Source organism: Ornithorhynchus anatinus, chromosome 4 (assembly GCF_004115215.2).
Source record: "Ornithorhynchus anatinus isolate Pmale09 chromosome 4, mOrnAna1.pri.v4, whole genome shotgun sequence".
In the NCBI taxonomy this organism is placed as follows: Eukaryota; Metazoa; Chordata; class Mammalia; order Monotremata; family Ornithorhynchidae; genus Ornithorhynchus; species Ornithorhynchus anatinus.
The window spans coordinates 81483254-81496897 of record NC_041731.1 but is presented as its reverse complement, the minus strand read 5'-3'; the positions used below and the strand labels follow the sequence as shown (position 1 = coordinate 81496897).

The following is a 13644-nucleotide window of genomic DNA, read 5'->3' as shown; positions in this document are numbered from 1 at the left end:
TTAAGTGACTTAATAATAATAATAATAATGTTGGCATTTGTTAAGCGCTTACTATGTGCAGAGCACTGTACTAAACGCTGGGGTAGATGCAGGGTAATCAGGTTGTCCCACATGAGGCTCACAGTCTTAATCCCCATTTTACAGGTGAGGTAACTGAAGCACAGAGAAGTTAAAGTGACTTGCCCACAGTCTCACAGCTGACGTGGCAGAGCCGGGATTCAAACCCATGACCCCTGGCTCCCAAGCCCGTGCTCTTTCCACTGAGCCATGCTGCTTCTCTTAATAATAATGTTGGTATTTGTTAAGTGCTTACTATGTGCAGAGCACTATTCTAAGCGCTGGGGTAGATACAGGATAATCAGATTGCCCCACGTGAGGCTTACAGTCTTAATCCCCATTTTATAGATGAGGGAACTGAGGCACAGAGAAGTTAAGTGACTTGCCCACAGTCACACAGCTGACGTGGCAGTGCCCGGATTCGAACCCAAGCCTGGGCTCTTGCCACTGACCCTTGCTGCTTCTCGGCTCACACTGTAGGGAAGTGGTGGAGTCTTCATTTGAATCCAGGTCTTCTGCCTCAGTCCTCTCCTCTTTCCAGTAGATCATGCCGCTTCCTATTTTCAACTGGCTTTACCCGGCTACCTTTCAAGTGAATTCCCTCCCTAACAGGATCTAAGTCCTGTTTTTCAATAAATCATTCTATATTAAATTAAATATATTCTATAGTCATATTTATAAGTATTCAATATTATATTCCTATACATATATTTTATATTAATATATTGCATTGAAGATTTATGTCTCACCATCTTTTTGTCATAAACATGGCAGAAATTTCACCACAAGAACTCAACTCCACTGTCTTTTGTGGGACACCACAATTCTAAATAACACTCTTTTTAAAAGGTTCTCAGATTAAGTTTTTAAAAATCTGTGTGACTTCTTTGGAGTCAAATTTCCACTCTTGTAGGGAGAAAAAACATTTCTATTATTGCAAAAGAGTTTCAAGTGAACACTGATACTTAGTCTTCTTAAAAGGGTAGTTATAAATGGGTTATACTGTCACAGCCCAATCTGATCTTGTCTTTCTGAGTTAAACAGAAGAATCTCTAATTTCTTATAAAAATAAAGATGGAATTTATGGGTTTACTATTTGCCAAGCACTTTCCTAAGTGGTGGGATAGTTTCAAAAAATCAGGTCACACACAGTCCCTGTCCTACATGATTTTCATAGTCTAAGTAGGAAAGAGAATAGGTATTTAATCTTCATTTTACAGCTGAAGAAACTGAGGCCCAGAGAAGTTCAGTGACTAGACCTAGGCTACACAGCAGACAATTGACAGAAGTAAGATTAGAATTCAGGTCCTCTGGCTCCCAGGCCCATGATCTTTCCTCTAGGTCACACTGCTTTTCTTCTATATTAATTCAATGTTGAGTTATTTAAAAGCAAATCTAAGTTGTTTCTCACGATAAATATCCTTTTAACAAAATATCATGGCTCTGGCCACTGAACTGGGAGACGGGAACTAGAAAAAGTGAACCTACAATTGCCTGCTTTGTCCACTGAACCTTGCTGACCAGAGGAAGTTTATTCCTGTATTGGGAAAGTTAAACATATTAAATTGTCCATTCCTCATCATGAAGAGGGCTATCCAGGAGGTCAATGATTTCAAGGTTCCTGCAAGTGTCCTATTACCAATGTTGGAGAAAGTTTATTGGGCTGGATGGACCTCTGCTTTGCTCTAGTAGCAGCATTTCTCATGTTCTTTTATTCTTGTGCCTTGAAATTATAGCTGGACAGAACAGACATGAACTCAGTAGCAATCAGACGAGGAAAAGTGTAGGGTACAACCACAAAACCTCTATATTATTTGTGTAAACTTTTAAAAAAATATTTGACCCTATCGGTAGATCTGAGCTCTGATAATTACAAAATAAATTTGAGGAATCGTGTATGGTACAAAACATGAGGAACTGGGCCATAGAAGAAGACTCATAATCAAAAAATCTCAACTCTCTGCCAAATGCTTGAATGAAAAACATACCCTGAAAGCCAATATTCCCTAGTTTGGTTTGGCTATGAGGGAAAATGAAATGTGAAAGAAGAACACTTTTAGGGAACTTGCCTCTCTCAGTATTGGACCTGCAAGCTTTTGGGACCGGACTATCAACTTTGGACACTGGAGTTGAGGCCTAAAGAAGCCCTGAATCAATCAGTGGTCTTTATTAAGCACTTATTCTGTGCAGAGCACTGTATAAAACACCTGAGAGAGCACAGTACACCAGAGTTGGTAGCAATGTTCCCTGCCCAGAGGAAATTACAGACCAGAGGAGTTCACAGTCTTGAATCCTATAGGAAGTCTCTTCCCTAATTCCACTACACAGGAGGATATCTGGAAGGAGCTACCAGACTGAGCCTTTCCTACTGCTCCTTCATTAATGTCAATCCATCCATCAATATTATTAATAATGATAATAACTGTGACATTGTTAAGCACGTACTATGTGCCAGGCACTGTTCTAAGCACTGAGGTGGCTACAAGCAAGATGAGTTAAACACAGTCCCTATCCCACATAGGGCTCACAGTCTTAATCCTCATTTTACAGTTGAGGTAACTGAGGCTCAGAGAAGTGAAGTGACTTGCCTAAGATCACACAGTGGACAAGTGTCAGAGCCGGGAATAGAACCCAGATCCTTTTGATTCCCAAGCCCATGCTCTATCCACTAGGCCATGCTGCTTCTCAATCAATCAGTGTATTTACTGACCCGTTGTCTCTGGCCCTGAAATCTTGTTATGAGACTCCTCCCGTGTTGAGGGTCATCCTGCCCTGTCGGGAATGACCCTTCAAACCTTAATCTCACTGGAAAGCCCAGGTCAGGAACCAAAGGTGTGGCTACCCAAGGTCAGAGACTAGAGCCTTAAAGCCTGAGGTTCCAGGACTTCAGTATGATCTTCATCCTACCCTTGGTTCACCACATCCCTGTCCTGTTATTTCACCCTATCAGCTCAGTCCCATCTGACCTGTCCTCATCCCGGCGCCTTTCCCTTTCCCACTCTAACCCTATAATGCCCTCGCAATGTGACATGTGGAACATCCATTCTATCATGACCAAATTCCCCTTCATCCTCGACCCATTCTTCACCTAGGTACTGCTCCTCTTCGTCATCACCAAGATCTGACTCACTTCAATTGACACTCCTCTCTGCTGTTGTCCCCTGGGGGAGCCACATGGGGAAAGAGGGTATTCATTCAATAGTATTTATTGAATGTCGGATGAAAGTATTGAAAGTAGCCAAGTCGGCCTGCTCCTTGTCCCCTTGAAGCTCTGTAATATGCACCCCCTCTCACCCACCATCCTCTGTCTCTTCTTTAGAAGCCCACATTACCTTCCTCTAACGCTCACACAAAATATGAATGGCTGTCATTTACCTGGCTCGGGTCCCACCTCCAATTTTGTAAGCCATTTTGGTACCTCTCTCATCTACTTCCACTCCCTCTCCTCCCTTAAACTGATCCTTGGGGATTTCAGCTTCCTGATGACACTTTAGCTACCTGCTTTCTCTCACTTAACTCTCCCCCTTCTCTGCTCCACTTCACTTATTTGCCAAGCAATGTGGCCTAGGAGAAGCAGCGTGATCTAGTGGATAGAGTATGGGCCTGGAGGCAGAAGGACATTCATTCATTCAATTGTAATTATTAATAATAATTATGATATTTTTTAAGTGCTTACTATGTGCTAAGCATTTTTCTAAGTGCTGTGGGGGGGGGATACAAGGTAATCATGTTGTCCCACGTGGGGCTCACAGTCTTAATCCCCATTTTACAGATGAGGTAACTGAGGTACAGAGAAGTTAAGTGACTTGCCCAAAGTCACACAGCTGATAAGTGGCGGAGCCGGGATTAGAACCCACAACCGCTGACTCCCAAGCCCTGGCTCTTTCCACTAAGCCATGCTGCTTCACATTATTGAGCACTCATCAATAATCATCAATTATTGAGCACTTACTGTGTGCAGAACACTGTACTAAGCACTTGGGAGAGCACAATATAACAATAGAAAGGCAAATTCCCTCCCACAACAAGCTTACATTCTAGAGGGAGAGACAGACAATATAATTAAATAAATTACAGATATGTTCATAAGTGCTGTGGGGCTGGGAGGGGGGATGAATAAAGGGAGCAAGTCAGGGTGACGCAGAAGGGAGTGGGAGTATTGTTTTAATGAGATATTCATCCCCTTGATTCTATTTATTGCTATTGTTATTGTCTGTCTCCCCTGATTAGACTGTAAGCCCATCAAAGGGCAGGGACAGTCTCTATCTGTTACCGATTTGTACATTCCAAGCGCTTAGTACAGTGTTCTGCACATAGTAAGCACTCAATAAATACTATTGAATGAATGAATGAATGGAGTGGGAGAAGAGGAAAGGAGGGTTTAGTGAGGGAAGACCTCTTGGAAGGAATGTGTCTTCAAGAAGACTTTGAAGTGGGGAGAGTAATTGTTGGTTTTGAGGAAGGATGGCATTCCAGGCCAGGGGCAGATTGTGGGTAAGGGCTCAGCGGGAGATAGATGAGATCGAGGTACAATGAAAAGAGAGGAATAGAGGAATGAAGGAGAGTAGCCAAGAAGGTAGGAAGGGGCAAGATGATTGAATGCTTTAAACCCCAGTGGTGAGTTTTTGTTTGATGTGGGGGTAGATGGACAACCACTGGAGTTACTTGAGGAGTGGGGAAACACATCCTGAATGTTTTTGTAGAAAAATAATCTGGGCAGCAGAGTGAAGTTTGGACTGGAGTGTGGAGAGATAGGGGGCCGGGAGGCCATCAAGGAGGCTGATGCATCCAGGCGGGATGAGATGAGTGATTGTATTAACGTAATTTGGACAGATTTTAGCAATGTCGTGTTGGTGGAACCAACAGAATTTAGTGATTGAATATGTGGGTTGAATGAGAGAGAGGAGTCAAGGATAATCCTGAGGTTGCGGGTTTGTGAAACAGGAAGGATGGTGATGCCATCAATGATGATGGGAAAGTCAGAGGGAAGACAGAGGTTGAGTGTGAAGATAAGGAGTTCAGTTTTGGGCACGTTAAGCTTGAGGGGATGGGAACACATCCAAGTAGAGATGTCTTGAAAATGGGGAAATGCAAGACTACAAAGAGGGAAAGAGATCAGGGCTGGAGAAGTAGATTTGGGTATCATCTGCAAAGAGGTGGTAGTTGAAGCCATGGGAGTGAATGAGTTCCTCCAAGGGAGTGGCTGTAGATGGAGAATAGAAGGGGCCCCAGAACTGAACCTAACAATTCTGGGGGTAGGAGGCAGAGGAGGAACCTGTGAAGGAGACTGAGGATGAACGTTCAGAGAGATAAGAGGAGAACCAGGAGAGGACAGTGTCAGTGAAGTCCAGGTTGGATAATTTTTTCAAGAGAAAGGGGAGGTCGACTGTGTCATAGGCTGCTGAGAGGTCGAGGAGGATTAGGAAGGAGTAGAAGCCATTAGATTTGGTAAGAAGGAGATCATTGGTGACCTTTGAAGGGGCGGTTTCTATGGAGTGAAGGGGATGGAAGCCAGATTGGAAGGGGTCTAAGAGAGAATTGGAGGAGAGGAATTTGAGACAGCGGATGTAGACAAGTTGAGGGAGATGGGGAGATAACCGGAGGGAGCCGTGGGGTCAGGGGAGAGTTTTCTTAGGATAGAGGAGACTGAAGGCAGTGGGGAAGAAACCACTGGAGAGTGAATAGTTGAAGATGGCTGTTAGGCAGGGAAGAAGAGAGGGTGCAAGTGTTTTGATAAGGTGCGAAGGAATGGGGTTAGATGTGCAGGTGGAAGGGGTGGATTTTGAGAGAGAGGTGGAGATGTCCACTAGAGATATTATTGGGAAAGATGGGAGAGTTGAAGAAGGGGCAGAAGGGGAGAGGGCCTGGGGAGTGGAAGGGGAGATTTTAGGGAGATCATTTTAGGGAGACAAGGGATGGGGGGAGGCGGTGGGAAAATGGGTTCTGGTTCTGCAACTTGTCTATTCTGTGACCTTAGACAAGTCACTTTACTTCTCTGTGCTTCAGTTACCTCATGTGTAAAATGGGGATGAAGACTGTGAGCCTTATGTAGGACAGGGACTGTTTCCAGGTTGATTTGCTTGCATTTACCCCAGAGCTTAGTCAGCTCCTGGTACATAGTAACCACTTAAATACTATTTTAAACACACCCAAAAAAAAAAAAAGCTTGGACATATGCTGGATTTCATCATCACCAATCATTTTACCCCTCTCAGGATCACACCTGGAGAGTTCCCAGTACTCTACCAGTCTTGACTACAGGAGGGAGAGTCAGGCAGAGGCCTACCCATTCCATTCCTAGCTTGGGCAGTGGGTAGCGAGTGGAAGGCCATCTGCTACAAGTCAAAACTCACCTATGCTGGGCAGCAGTGGCATGGGAGAGGATCAAGGGCAAAGACTCAAGTTTACTACATGAAAGGAGACAGTGGAAAATCACTTCCATATTTTTACCAAGAAAACTCTATGGATCCACTACCGGAATGAGTGCAGATGGAGGTGGGGCTTTCTGGGAGAATTGTGTTCATGGTGTCGCTATGGGTCGAAGATGACTCGATGGCATAAGACAAGACAAGAGTCATTTTACCAACTCCAGTCTCATAACTCTGAAATCCCACTCCCTAACTACAACCCCTAACCACCTCCATCTGGGAAGCAACATGGCATAGTAGATAGACCATGGGACTGGGAGTCAGAGGGCATGGGATCTAATCCTGGCTCTGCCACTTGGCAGTGGGACCTTGGGCAAGTCACTTCACTCCTCTATGCCTCAGTTAACTAAGCTGTAAAATGGGGATTGTTACTGTGAGCCTCAAGTGGGACAGGGACCATGTCCAACCCAATTTGCTTGTATCTACCCCAATGCTTAGTACAGTGCCTGGCATATAGTAATTGCTTAACAAATACCTTTACTATTATTATTATTATTACCTCCAACCACAGTTGTCCTGTCTCTCCACAGGGAACTCTGATCTAGTGACCCCCGCGCCCCCCATCTCCCTCCACTTATCCCAGACCATCATGTTACATTTGGAATCCCTAACCCAACTTCCCCTCAACTCGGCCCCCTTTGCCAAACTCAACTCCATTGCCTCTCTTGCCACTCTGTTGCTCTTAGACCACCAATCCCCAGCCCTGGATCATCTCCAGAGTTTGTTTCCTCATCTCCTGCATCCTTATGCTGAGAAGCACCCTTGGCAGAAGTCCAGACATTAGATCACTTTAAGTCACTTCAAATTCCTCACTTGTAATGACTGACCCCTTTCCCCCGCAATCCTGGAAAACGGCTCCTAACTCATTGACTCCCATGCATCTCGCCTCTTTCCAACTATACTCTATCTTCAACTTTTTCCTGAGCTCCCTGTCAATTCTTTATTCATGTCATGACTATTTCCTGTTCTGCTTGTCACTGCCCTTTTGGGGTTACCCTTTTTTATTGTATTTGTTAAGCACTTACTATGTGTCAAGCATGCTTCTAAGCGCTGGGACAGAGACAAATAATAATAATAATAATGTTGGTATTTGTTAAGTACTATGTGCTGAGCACTGTTCTAAGTGCTGGGGAAGATATAAGGTTGTCCCCCACATGAGGCTCACAGTCTTAATTCCCATTTTACAGATGAGGTAACTGAAGCACCGAGAAGTTAAGTGACTTGCCCAAAGTCACACAGCTGACAGGTGGTGGAGCTGGGATTAGAACCTATGACCCCTGACTCCTAAACCTGTGCTCTTTCCACTGAGCCTCGCTCCTTCTCTGTCAGTCAGGTTCTCAGTTGAAGTAGGAGAGAGAGAACAGGTATTGAAATCCCCATTTTACAGATGAGGAAATTGAGGCCCAGAGAGATTAAATGACTTGTCAAGGTCACACATCAGGCAAGTGGAGGAGCCGGGATCAGCACCCAGGTTCTCTTACTCCCAGGCCTGTGCTCTTTCTGCTAGACCACACTACTTCCCAACAGAAATGACTGGGCAATTTCAAGGAAACAGTTTTGACTCAGCCTTGCGGCATCCCTAATTTAAGCTCCTGATCTTCACATAACAAGGGATTTGCAGAACATTTGTAAGGTAAAGCAGCAGGGTGGCCTAGAGAAAAGAGCAAGGGCCTGGGTGTCTGAGGACCGGCATTCTAATTCTGGCTCTGCCAATTGCTTAATGACTTACCTTGGGCAAGTCACTTAATTTTCTGGGCTTTGGTTCCCTCATCTGTAAAATGGGGATTCAATACCTATTCTCCTTCCTACTTAAGACTGTGAGCCCCTGGTGGGACAGAGTCTGTATCTGACCTGGTTATTTCACATCTACCCCAGCACTTAGTACAGTGCTTAGTATATGGTAAGCACTTAACAAATATCCCTCCCAAAATAAGGAACCCCCTTTGAATAAGTGAGAGAGGTGTTTGATCAAAGCTGCCAAATTTGATCAGAAAGAGAGTGGGGGATTGTCAGATGTAAAGTTCAAGTGTTTCTCCCTCTCTCTCTCTCTTTTTAATGGTATTTGTTAAGCACTTACTATGTGTCAGGCACTGTACTATGCACTGGGTAAACAGAGGTTAATCACGTTGGACACAGTCCACGTCCCACATGGGGCTCTCAATATTATTCCCCATTTTCAAGATGAGGGACCTGAGGCTCAGAGAAGTGAAGTGACCTGCCCAAGGTCACGCAGCAGACAAGTGGCAGAGCTGGAATTAGAACCCAGGTCCTTCTGACTCCCAGGCCTTTATGCTCCAGCTACAACGTCACACTGTTTTTCCTCATGGGCATGTGGGCCTTTTGCCCCTGGCTTTTTACCTCTCCTTTTTCCAGGATATCAATTTGAGCAAATGGTATGGAGCAATGTCCTTGCCTAAGACACAAAACCCTGTCCGCTGTACCAAGAGGAAAGTGAGTTAGGTGAACCAGTTGTGGAGGAGGGGAAGTGGATCCAGTGACCATTGCACAAATGAATTGCCTTTTGGTTGGCAGGGGTTAGGAATCTGCAAGGGAGCTTTCTATTTACTTGGATTCAGGGATCACGTAAAATAAAGAGAAAATGAAGAGATGGCATTTTGTTCAAATGGCAGAAGGGTGGCACTTTGGTACAGAACGGGTGCATTGTTTTGATTAACTGGCCATCAGGCCCTACAGTGTTCTCCCTGAGCATGGAGCTCACAGCCTGGAGCCCACAGTGCTTCTGGCAAGGTGTTTTTCCTTCATGTGCTTAGCCTAGAACTATTCTCTCAAGCACTGTCCAGCTTCACAAGGGCAAAAATGAACCGCTGGAGAATGCTTTAGAGGTGATCGGAGACTGCTGATGGCTGGGGATTTTTTTTAATACTCGGGGAACTCTGTCTCAGGGTTTGGTGATGTATTCATCTTGCCTATGAATGTTATAACCTACGCAAAACACATGCAAAGTCATGACTCTAAGTAACAGTACCAAAGTACCTTAATCCTCCTATCGACAACTGTACTATTGGGTTACACAGTTTTACTCTCAGAGGAGTTGTCTCCTGACATTAAACTGTCCAAAGAGTATTTATATCTGCTGCTGCCCTGCAAGATCACTTAACCCTGCACAGCAGTTTAAAAGTAGTTAATGGCATGGCTTGCCCCTTATGAATGATCACATAAGTTCGACCTGGGCTGTCATGGTTTATGGAGGAAGGCAGTTTGTCCATAGCCCGCTTCAGCCACAGCAGGTAATTTGAAATGAAATGAGACAGTTTCTACAAGCAGATTGATTTGAGAATCTTGCCTGTTCTTCCCTTTGACCCTTGACAAGTTGACACTACAAAGATTGTGACTTTAAAAAATGATTGCGTGCAAATACATTTAGGTAGATGATTTACTGTGTGTTAAAGCAAGGACAGTGCGTTTAGAGTGAAACTGGGAAGGGAAGGTAATTGTAAACTTTAACAACTCATGTTTTATGTTTCGGTATCTTATTAATTATCTGACTAGGAGAATCTACTGATAACGGCGGATCAGGAGTTTCATCTGCTTGAGTCCCTGGAAGACATGCAAACATCTGGTTCCCAATTTCAAGATTGCCAGATAAAGATCCGAAGGCAAGTTGGCTTTTAAAAGTCAATTATTCATTCATTCATTCATTCATTCATTCATATTTATTGAGCGCTTACTGTGTGCAGAGCACTGTACTGAGTTCCTGGAAAGTACAATTCGGCAACAGACAGAGACAATCTCTACTCAACAACAGGCTCACAGTCTAGAAGGGGGAGACAGACAAAACAAAACAAGTAGACAGTCACCAATATCATCAAAATAGTTAAATAGAACCATAGATAAATGCACATCATTAATAAAATAGAGTAATAAATATGTACAAATATATACAAGTGCTGTGGGGAGGGGAAGGGGGTAGAGCAGAGGGAGGGAGTAGGGGCGATGGGGAGGGTAGGAGGAGTGAAGGAAAGGGAGGGCTCAGTCTGGGAAGGTCTCTTGGAGGAGGTGAGCTCTCAGTAGGGCTTATAAATGATATGATCTGGATTGCAAAATAAGGTTTTGTCTAAAGGTAAGACTTTAGGTTTTTATTTAAACACACACAACCCGCAAACCTGCAACCCTCTTTCTGAAATGTAGTCATGCCAACATAGACAAGAAGCAGCATGGCCTAGTGGAAATAGGGTAGGCTTAGGAGTTAGATGACCTGGGTTCCAATTCTGACTCTACTATTTGCCTGCTGTGGGACCTTGGACAAGTCTTTTAATTTCTCTGTGCTTCAGTTTCCTCAGCTGTAAAGTGGGGATTCACTATCTGTCTCCTTCTTTCAGTCTCATGTGGGACAGGGACTGTGTCTGACCTGATTATCTTCTATCTAGTCCAGCACCTGGTACATATTAAGCCTTTAGCAACTGCTAAATGGTATTTATAATAATAAATAAGGAAAGGGTAGACAATTTCATTCTTGGTGAGTATCAGCGTGAATAGATTATGCTAGCAGAAGAGATGAAATCACAGTTTCAAATTAATACATATGTCCTCTTTTCCCCACCAAAGCACCTTGAGCTTCTGGACAGAATCTTTATGTTGTATTATTAAATGTCCATGTTCACCTTGGTTATTTAAAAGTGCTTTTTTTAAATGTACCCATTCCCCATTAAACAAGTTTTTAAAAATTATTTTAATGTCACAATAAATTAAATTTCAAGAAACAAATTATTCCCCCAAACCAGAAGAGATAGAACCTTTCCCTAAATGGATATTTACAAAACAATATTCATTTCTTTCATATTTGCTTAAAAGGTCTGGCTGAAGTGGAAAATATAATTTGATCTACAATATCATTACTGCTGGAGTGTTTACCAAAGAAAACACCGAGCAACGGGAAGCCTGGAGAGAATGAATCCATCTCTGCTGGGTTTCTCTCTCTTGACATTTTGACCATTTTGTTTGAAGCAGAATTTGGAGGATGCTAGTAAAAAGTAGAGCAAATTCCTTATTGGGATCAGTTTAAATTATTTACTATCCTTTCGAGTCATATCTTCATTGAACTATGCTAAAAGTATTTTGCTGAAATGTTTCTTTATGTTGTCCATTGGATTTAATAGACGTGCCATTTAATAAGCTCTCTACCTGTAAGGATAGACTATTTGACCTTTGTGACCTGCCACTGCTAGACATAGTGTAAGATTGCTTTGTGAAATAAAGCTGTCGGTAACATCAACAAAATAAAAAATGATCGTATTCCAATACTCTCTGCTGAGTACTATGACAGCACTGAAATATGGAATAAAATTGAAAGTAGATTAGTTTTGGGTCCTAAGTCATGTTTTGACAAGATATAAGAGAGGAGAACATATCTTTGAACTTTTAGTTTTAAAGTTTTTTAATGAAAATATTTATCATTTTGTAAGGTTCCTTCTTTCTTTATCACGGCGGGGCTGTATAACCTTAAAACAATCTGTTCTCTTATTGTGAGGGATATAAATACTGTGCTATCTCTTATATTAAACATCATAAAGGATACATGCTCAGAATGGAATTGTTTGACACTTGTAGGTTAAGGACTGTCATAAAAGAACTTACTGGAGGGTTGAAAAATCAGTCGTTAATAAGCCACATATTTTAAAACTATGTAAAGCAGGTAAATGCTGTAGACAAGCAGGCTGTTTTAGCTATATTTTCTCCTCACCTTTCGGAATGCTTTGAATCTGAAGCCGAAGAATAAATACGCCGGGAGAAAAGCGAGGTTCTCTCATAATTGTCCTAAACCCTGGGGAATTTGACAAACGGCTCCGTACGTTCGCTCCTATGATTACTGTTGAGAGCACGACGGGAATTCCCCTGTCTGATCCAAACATTTTTGCATAGCTAGAGGCTTTGATGAGCCAGTGAACATCTTGGAGGGAGGGAAGGAGAAGTAGGGGTCGTTCTAAATTTAACGGCTTAATCTTTGAATCTAGAACTCTTTCAGACAGAGCCAATCCTTATTAAAACAATGAACTGGTTTTTTACTCACCACCCGTGCAGAATGATTAGAAAGAGGACAAGCGTCAGGATTAGCGGCCTCGTTCATTTCAGAATTTAAATTAAAGACCGAGACATGCTCGGGATAGAAAAGAGATGTTTGGTTTTGTGTGAGGGACGGGAGATTTTGGGGTGTGGGTTACACGGCCCACGGCCCCCTGGGTGGAAGGCTGATCTAATGGGTGGAGGCAGGTGGAGTAGCAGGGCTTTTGGTCTGAACCTAGTGCTGTCGGCAGAGGCGATCGATCCATGGTGGTCAAGGGCTAAAGGTTGACTTTCCACCAGGAGGGGATCTCTGCTGTCAGAGCTATAAGACTGGTACACAGTCTGAATCTGCCTCCGGCTCTCCCTGACTCCGCAGGGTCCTGACCTGGGCTCAATGGCCAGCTAGCTCTCAAGCTGCTATGATGATCGGGCAAAGGGACACCCTCCTGATGGCACCTGAAGCAGTATGGCCTAGTGGATAGATCCCGGACGTGGGTTCTAATCCTGGATCCCTCACTTATGATGATAATGATGATGGCATTTTTTAAGCACTTACTATGTGCCAAGCATTGTTCTAAGCACTGGGGTAGATACAAGGTCATCAGGTTGTCCCACTTGGGGCTCACTGTCCTAATCCCCATTTTTTAGATGAAGTAACTGAGGCATAGAGAAGTGAAGTGACTTGCCCAAAGTCACACAGCTGACAAGTGGCAGAGCCGGGATTAGAACCCACGACCTCTGACTCCCAAGCCCATGCTCTTTCCACTAAGCCTCACTGTTTCTCTCAGTCATGCTGCATCTGCTGTGTGACCTTGGGCAAGTCACTTCACTTCTCTGTGCAGTTACCTCATCTGGAAAATGGAGATTAAGTGTGTGAGCCCCATGTGGGACAGGGACTGTGACCAACCTGATTTGAAGCAGCACGGTGTAGTGGATAGAGCACGGGTCTGGGAGTCAGAAGGTCACAGGTTCTAATTCCAGCTCTGCCTCTTGTCTGCTCTATGGCCTTGGCCAAGTTACTTCACTTCTCTGTGCCTCAGTTGCCTCATCTGTAAAAAGGGGACTAAGACTGTGATCCTCATCTGGGACAGGGACTGTGTCCAATCCGATTGGCTTGATACAGTACTGGGGGATACTG

The 13644-nt window shown here is 43.7% G+C and overlaps 1 non-coding gene across 1 annotated transcript; it reads left to right on the top strand.

Moving 5' to 3' along the window:
• Positions 1-6262: 6262 nt before the first annotated feature.
• Positions 6263-6400, top strand: LOC114811480. Its single transcript, XR_003759182.1, has one exon. It is a non-coding gene; the product is annotated as a small nucleolar RNA SNORA7 (small nucleolar RNA).
• The last annotated feature ends 7244 nt before the right edge of the window (positions 6401-13644 follow it).